Source organism: Uloborus diversus, chromosome 10 (genome assembly GCF_026930045.1).
Source record: "Uloborus diversus isolate 005 chromosome 10, Udiv.v.3.1, whole genome shotgun sequence".
Classification (NCBI taxonomy): domain Eukaryota; kingdom Metazoa; phylum Arthropoda; class Arachnida; order Araneae; family Uloboridae; genus Uloborus; species Uloborus diversus.
Window position 1 is genome coordinate 37,301,671 of NC_072740.1, and position 8,268 is coordinate 37,309,938.

At 31.9% G+C, this 8,268-nt stretch overlaps 1 protein-coding gene across 1 annotated transcript in view; it reads right to left on the reverse strand.

Moving 5' to 3' along the window:
• Nucleotides 1-7,657, reverse strand: part of LOC129231373 (uncharacterized) — a gene marked incomplete in the record, with an annotated part of 298,238 nt that extends 290,581 nt beyond the window's left edge. The window contains 1 exon segment of the mRNA XM_054865670.1: nucleotides 7,546-7,657.
• Between the last annotated feature and the right edge of the window lie 611 nt (nucleotides 7,658-8,268).

Sequence of the window (8,268 nt, forward strand, 5' to 3'; positions counted from 1 at the left end):
AAAGGCAGACAAAGGTGTTTTATTCCTTTAGAGTAATAAGATAAAATAAAATAATGAATAAATTAGGAAACGAGACAATAATACAGCGAAGAAAGAAAACGAATAAATTGAATTTTGAATTGGGTTTAGGAGATGAAGAATTGTGACGATCACACTCATTATTAAATCATCGTATTCTTCACAGTTCATGGATGGGAAACTGTCTGAAAAATAAGACGAGTTTTGATAGAAGCAAAGAGGTTTAATTCGAAGCATCATAAAACTTAAAGGAAAATGGCCACATGCCTGGGCAGAATATTATTTTTTAAGGCATGGCTAAACGTTCTTGTGAACGAAACAGGGCATGTTGTGTACGTTTTTTAAACAGTTCATAACTCACAGAAATTTAAATGATTTATTTGGTGTTAGTAAGAGGAACTGAAGTAAACATACAAATAGTTAAGAACATATATTTTAAATACTTTAAGTTACTAAAATTTACTTATCGCTCCTTTTTGCTGAGGAAGATTGTTCTGAAAAAAATCCGAAATAATATTTCCGACAATAGTTTATTTTTTGTTTTTTTTCTCTTCGAAAACAGTTAAAGAAAAGATTTCAGCAGTGTTTTGATTGTTTGTCATAACAAAATCAACGAAATTATTTGGGCTGTGTCTTATAATATTTTAAAACGTATATACACATATAAAATGGTATACTTAACTGTCTGCATAACAGTTGAAATGAGAGTTCTTTACTTTATGTAATTAGGAACGACTGAAACCCAGAATAAGAAAAAATGATGCCGGTTATATACAAATGGTATATAATGGCACAAACTGTCCATATCACTTTATTTGTAGATAAATAATGGCTCTTATTCAATAAAAGTGCATGATTTACACTTAAAAAATGATTCAGAAATGTTTCTGGAAAATAAAAGGCAGCTCATGTGTTCAATTCCTGCCAGTAACATATCTTGGAAAAACCAGGAACTTTTTCCGCTAAAAGTCAGTAACCCTTCTAAAAAAAGCCTGAAACTTTCTGAAGAATTGGGAAATATCCCGCTAAAGCCTTCCATGTCTCGGGAACCTTCTAAAAATTCAGCACGTTTAATGTATATGATTAGAAACTTCTTGATTTACCAAGAAGCATAGCGCAGAAGCATAAGATTACCAGAATCGTGAGCGCAACCGTGACAAAAGTTATTCAAGAACTGCAAGTAAGATGAAGCATATCCCTTGCCTAGATTTTCGGCCTTACACAGTTGCAGCTATCCTTTGACTTATGTATTCGCTGTCACTGGAAACTTAGTGAATCTGGACGGACCGTAACCGAGCTTAAGCCGATACACTTAATAAACACACTCATTCAATTTTTAAAGATAGCAATCCGGTAGCAAAAAATATTTTCCAAGCCAGTGAAAAGTCTGCATTCGTGCCACTTGTATCGATTCAGGAAACCTTTTTTTGAAGATTCTTGATTATACGGGGAAATAGGTAAAAGACCTGTTAAAAGTCGAAAAGTTCCACGGAAATAACCAGTAACGTTTTGGAATTTTACAGTGTGTAAAAAAAATAAGTTTATAAAACTTATTAAGTCACCTTTAATTACACGGTTAAATATACGTAATATAAAAAATAAAAATATTAGTACACACTACACACAGTGTATGGCGTTAATCCGCAAAATATGCCATCGCTTCAGAAATTGAAATATAAATAACTTTATGCTACGATGAGTACACGTACGTTAGTACAATTTAAATTGTACGTTAGTACAATTTAAAAAATTGACTCAAACTCTTTACCAAATAAATGAATTTCAGAAGGCAGACAAAATTTTCCCACAATTCGCTTCCCCTTATGTGTATTGATAACGAGTTTCCCACAATTAAATGCTGCTAAAGTGTTCAGGTACGCCGTAAACTGGCAAGCTTTAGGTTTTAAGGTGGTATTTGAGTGTATGCTTTCACTCTTAGATTACATTTTCATAAAAAATTCTTTTTGAAATGGAAATTTGCTCTTAAGTTACAAAAAACACCTTTTAGCCATTAAGTTAACTGTTTTTTCTGCGATCATGCGCATAGTGACTAGTTTTTTATTTTTACACATTTTCTGTATTTTTAGTTTTTTTTTTATTTTTTGAATAAATCCAAATTACTATCTACAGAGTAAAACTGCGTTGTTAGGAAAGTTAAAACATATTTTCAAAAGAGCGGATTCCTTATTATTCTTTGGTTACCATTGAACCTAAATTTACGAAACGTTATTGAAACACAAATTGACTTATATTTAACAAATTTACTGGTTTTACAAGTCTGAAATTTTTTTTAGCAACGCTCGTCATGCTTCTATTTTCAACATCCCAGATGATATCCTTGTTTTATTTTACACATTTTGTGTAACTTTATGGTAAACTAACTCGAAAAATTAATCAGTTAAAAATAATAAGTACATATAATTGGAGAGTCAGTGCTTGAATTAAGTAAAGCATAATATTGTTTACTTCACATTTATTCCGTAAATTATGGTAACATCTCAGAGGAATAACTCAATTTTAACATATGCCCCAGTAGGCATCAAATACCAAATGATCATTTTTAAGACATAACGAATGATAATTTCTCAATGGTAAATCAATCTACGAAATGATTCTTAGCTCCCTGAAATCAAATTACGATTTAAATTTTAATACTATTATATTGATTCTCGAATAATGGTAAAATAAAATACCGTTGATGTGGTAAAATATAGAATTTTAAAAGGTTAAAAGGATATTTTTTTTAAAAAGATTAGAACATGATGAAATAATTACTGAAAAAACATGTATTTGTTTGAAAGTAACATTTATACAAGGGATGCAATGTGCTATCGAAATCCACGCCCTTCCCGGTATAGTACATTAAACAATATATTCGGTAAAAAAAAGGAATATATATCCGATATTAAAACATTTACGGAGTTTTGAAAGTTTTTAAAACTAGTGCATATTATATTGTAAATGTTCATTAAATCAATAAATTCAGCTCTATAGCTTTCGCCCCTTTAGAATCTGCATGTCTTATTCATTACAGTTGAAATAAAAGCAACCAAAACTCATCTAGCGGTTATGAAATAAATATCTCTATTTGAAGCTTTCGGGAGCTTGAAAGAACAATCAGAATGAAACTAAATTTGGGACAATTACAATTCAGCAAGGAGGAAGAAGGTTGAAATTAAATAAATAGTTCCTGCAATTGCCAACAGGTTGCTCCTCTGTCTACAAAAATGGTATTGCGATTTCAAACACTATTAATCTTGAGAAAGACTAAGGGGCAATAATTTCTGCTAGGTCCATAATGTTTTGAAGAGTTACGGATAACGTGATTTGTAGCGTACTCGGATACTGCACAACGATACCTGGACATGTTGCAAACATTTGTAAATCCACAACTGCAGTAAGGACACAGTGTCCTTCCGACTCTTTTTATGCAAGATGGAGCCCCACTCCATATTTTGAGATCAGAACAAGTTTTGTTAAGTCAGCATTTCACATATGATAGGGTAATAAGCCGTTATTTTCATATGACGTGAACTCTTTGATCCCCTAATCAGATACTATGAGGTTTTTGATTTTGGGGAGGCTTAAATCTAATGAGTACAGGGGAGGTGTTGCAAACGTTGATGCCCTAAAAGTTCACATAACACAACATGTGCAAAATATCAATCGCGATGCATCATTACGTTGTGGAGTTGAGCATATCCGTACACTGCCTGGATTGTGTAAACCAGCTCAATTGACACGTGGAGCATGTCATTGCCATGCGCAAGTGTAATCTATCTGTAATATCGTTCAATAAATTGCGTAGACAATCCGGTTTTAAGTTTTAATTGTTTTTTTTTTTCTAGTTTCTTCATTATACGTTCAAAAGCACCACCTTTTAGTGATTGCTGCAACTACATTTTTAACTCTAATCATTTTTCCCTCTTCGTTATTACTAAGTGGACAATTTTTTGTTTTATTCGGATTATTTCTTCATGCAAAATAATGTACCACCAGGTATATTATTTTTTCAAAGTTTCTTTTAAAGTTATTTATTCATTTTTTTAAATATTTTATTTTATTTTCATTTATTTATATATATATATTTTCTGTCTTTATTTATTTTTTATTTATTTATTTATTTATTTTTGACTACGTGATAATTTCAATAACACTTTATCGAACTTCATATGTAAGGCGTTATTTTAAAAAAAATCACCGCTTTCAGCAAAAATAAAGAGACAATTCACAATTTGGTGGTTTTGGGGAAAAATAACGATTTATACTGTTTTTTTCACGCATTGCTTCAACGCATAGCATCCCGAAGATCGCTGAGTTGGTTATGGTGCCGTGTTTACAATGAGAAGGCCATGAATTCGAAACCTTATGGCCCAAAAATGTCGTTTTGATTATCTATTTGTGCAGAATTGTGATCCAAACTCATGGCAGCTTTCTGAGATGCAGTTCTGGCTGTCGTTAGAATCATGAAATAAGATAATGTTACATGATAAATCACATTAAAAATTTTGAAAAACTATGATAACAAATTGCGGCATCGATTTCAAATAATGTTTTTGCTTCATGATTCATTACTTTCCTGTACAGCAGCCCGACAGGGAGGTCCATTAGACATTGTAGAATCCATAACATTATGTATTATTTTTCCAGTATTACAACACTAAAGAATTTAAGAAACAGTTCTATGTCTAAAATAAAATCAAAACATCGCACCTAATATTCAACTTAGAAATAAGCAAATAGTACGGCTTGAACGATTAAAATGCTTTATAAACACTACTTCAATTACAATACGAAATACTTGGTGTTTTCCGCAAAACCTATTTTATATACAGCAGAGTAAGTAAAATAAAGTGTTTAGTAGTGATTTGCATTTCTCACAGTTTTGCAAATTAAACAAACTTACATTTTCCTAAAGTATAATTTAAATTTTGCCTCAAGGGCAAACTTTTATTTTTTTATTTCTTATTTAATATTTGCAGCAATATCAGATTAAAGCTGTAATTTTCCCCTAACTTATTAAAAGTAACAATTTGTTGTTATTAAAGCTAGAAAGTAATTATAGCTAGAAAATGAAAGATTTCTCAACAGAGATTAATATTTCTCTCCAAATATACTAACTTATCGCCTTATCTTTGTTAATAATAAAAACTTGTTGGAAAAAATAAACACTTTTGAAACATAGGTATGCTATGGGGATGCTGCTACTGCAAAACGACTTAGGGTAGACCGGGGCACGTTTACGAGGATTTTTCCAATGCATTTTCTAAACTTTATGTTTTAACTGAGGACATTTTAGACATTGCGGTTTAATGAAGCAGTTAATGGAGTCAAAATTGGTATATTCGTTTGTTGCTCAGTTTATGTTTTTAACCGTTAAAAAAAATACTTTTGAGCCCAAGTCGGTTTCGTAAACGTGCCCCGGACACAAGGCACGTTTACGCATAGTTGATTTCAAACCTGAAGTGGTTCCTGTTAGTGTTTTGAGCATAATGCCTTACCATTATTAAAATAAAGCAAATTTATTACAGATTGAATAGTGTATAAAGTAAAAAGTGAACGGGCATAAAGACAGCACAACATGATTGTAAGTTATAAGATACACATGTGTAACTCAATTAAAAATTAAATGATGATTTTCAAAACTAAATAGCCTGAAAATACTAAACAGTTTTAACACACCTCATAGCAAAAAAAGCGTCAGGGCACGTTTAGGAGTAAGACACAGTAAGAACGTGCGTAAAGGTTACGCGTAAACTTGAAGTCAACGCGTAAACTTGCCCCGTCTCCAAGTTTGGATTTATTTTTAACGTGCAAAAATATTTAATAACATTTCAGTTCATACAAATACAATTCTCAAAAAAATGATAAAATTCTGCAATTTTTATGTATTTGTTCTTTCTTAACTAAGTGTTATTTATTCACAGTAAGCTTCAAAACGTTCAACTCAAAATTTACTTGACTTGGTAGAAAACAGATTATTCTTTCTGCATGCTAGACCGATGTTCGACTGATGCTCAAAAACTTGTGAGGATATTTGCTAGGGAGCAGCATCAAACTGTTATGACTATTGCCTCTCAAATTATAATTCCTTTTGAAAAAAGGGCACTGCGTAAACGTGCCCCGGTCTATCCTATATATTTCTTAAACACTATTTATTTTTAAAAATACATATTTACAGCATTATGCCTTGAATTAATTACAGTTTACCAAGAAATTACCGCAATAACGTATAACGTATATAGTTACTTTATTATATATTATTGTGGCCAAAATTTAACCGGTGAAAATGACAAAAATGAATAAAAATGAAAGTGGTTCCTGAGTGTTTTGAAGAGAGAAACACTATTTAATTTGAATTTTAAAATAAACTGCAGTTTTCGTGTACGTGTACAATAAAAGATATAGCAGATTAGGGCCAATAATAAAGCTTGTTTTAATTATTGCAGTTCAAGGTGCTGTGAATCGTTTAAATATGTGTAAATGTGATGCATGTAAGTAAAATCAAAAGTAAAGCATTTTCTGCCTGTTCAAACTTATTTATATGTACTATGCGCAAGATAAATATTACTTATCAATGCAAAAATACACACAAACTGCAGTTCATGTGTTAAATAAAATAATCAGCAGCTACGTACCTATAATAAGAATGGTTTTAAGAATGGTGATTCAAGGTGTTGTGAATCGTTCATGAAATAAATAATGCAAACAAATATAAATTAATATGTTGCATGTAAGCAAAATCAAAAACATGTAGGGATTTCCGAAAATTTAATCTTTTTATATTAAATTTTCGATTCAATATGCGAAACAGTCATTATTACAATTTAAAAAAAAGTAAGAAAGAAACAACTTACAACATTAATGACAAAAAAAAAAAAAAAAAAAAAAATTATCTTAATTATATATATCGCATAAAATATTATTTGTAGCGATTATGATTATTACATTAATAGTAGTTTTACCTCTAATAAAACAAACGGAGCAAAAATATTCGATTAGTCATGACTCGATTTTTTTTTTAAAGTTAGGTTCAAAATGTTGTTTGTGTATCTAAGGTTTTATGAAATTTAACTTTTATAAATTGACTGTATTTGTAGCTATGCAATTAGCTTAGCAACCATTGACATTTAACATGATGTGAGTTAAGGACACGAAATCATAACTGTTAAGTATTAGTAAAACGAATACTAAATACGAAATATCAAGCATTATCAAATTATATTTTGTTAATATTTGAAGTAAAAGAAAATACCAAATTAATGACATTATTTAATGATCGAAACGTTCGATTTTTTTTCCTGGTATACAAATTGCCGTGTCCTGAGTGATAAAGAAAATATCGTTAAAAACAGTAAAACATATTGTAATGTATACGAAAATAGTGTCACAATCGTTTCCGTAGGCATCGTAAAAATACTGCAGTTAAGAAATATCAATAACGCAACGTTTGGGAAGAAGCAAAAAATCCGGTACCCAGAGGAAATCCCTTTCTCTCCCTTTGAGAAAAGAAGTGTTCCCACTTACCGTGGGTCGGTTAGTCCGGGAGCTGTGGTTTTCCACTTGTGCCGCTTAGGAGAGCCGGACTCGGACTGAGCGGCTAGGATGAAGCGAGTAGAGCTTTGGCTAGATCGATGAGAGCGCGAGACTTTGAATGGGCGCGCTTTCGCGGGAGGACGGCCGGCGAAGAGTTTTTCGTCTCCTCTGCGACGCAGGCGCAGCTCATGGCGGCGCTACTGTATAGACCCAAGAACTGTCTAACTACTGTATGGTAGATTTCAAATCTAAAAGGAAAATAGATGACACTTAATGCGAAAATGAGAGTGACTTAGTTTTGAATGCCCATCCGACCCTTCATAATGTTTGCGGCAGTTCTCTGAAATCCTTACTGCGTTTTACTCTTGCTTATAATTTTTTAGCAGAAATGCATACTAGTTGTCAAATGTTTACTGAAAACAATATTAAGTAACTGCTGAATGAAATATTTCCTCAAAATAACAAGATTATCTTAATGTTCAGGATGAATGCAAGATCTTTGTTTACTATAGTGCCTACGGCCGCGCTCCACCTGGATGAACTAGAAATAATTAATTAAATACGTGTATGTTTCTAAATTTCATATCTCGCTATTCCGACAAATTGTAACTTTTTCCTACCGTTAGTACTATTTTTTACAATGCTATGAGGGTATATTCCACGTTAGGCTGACCACCTCACCGGAACATCTGCCTTGCACCCCAGAGACCCTGG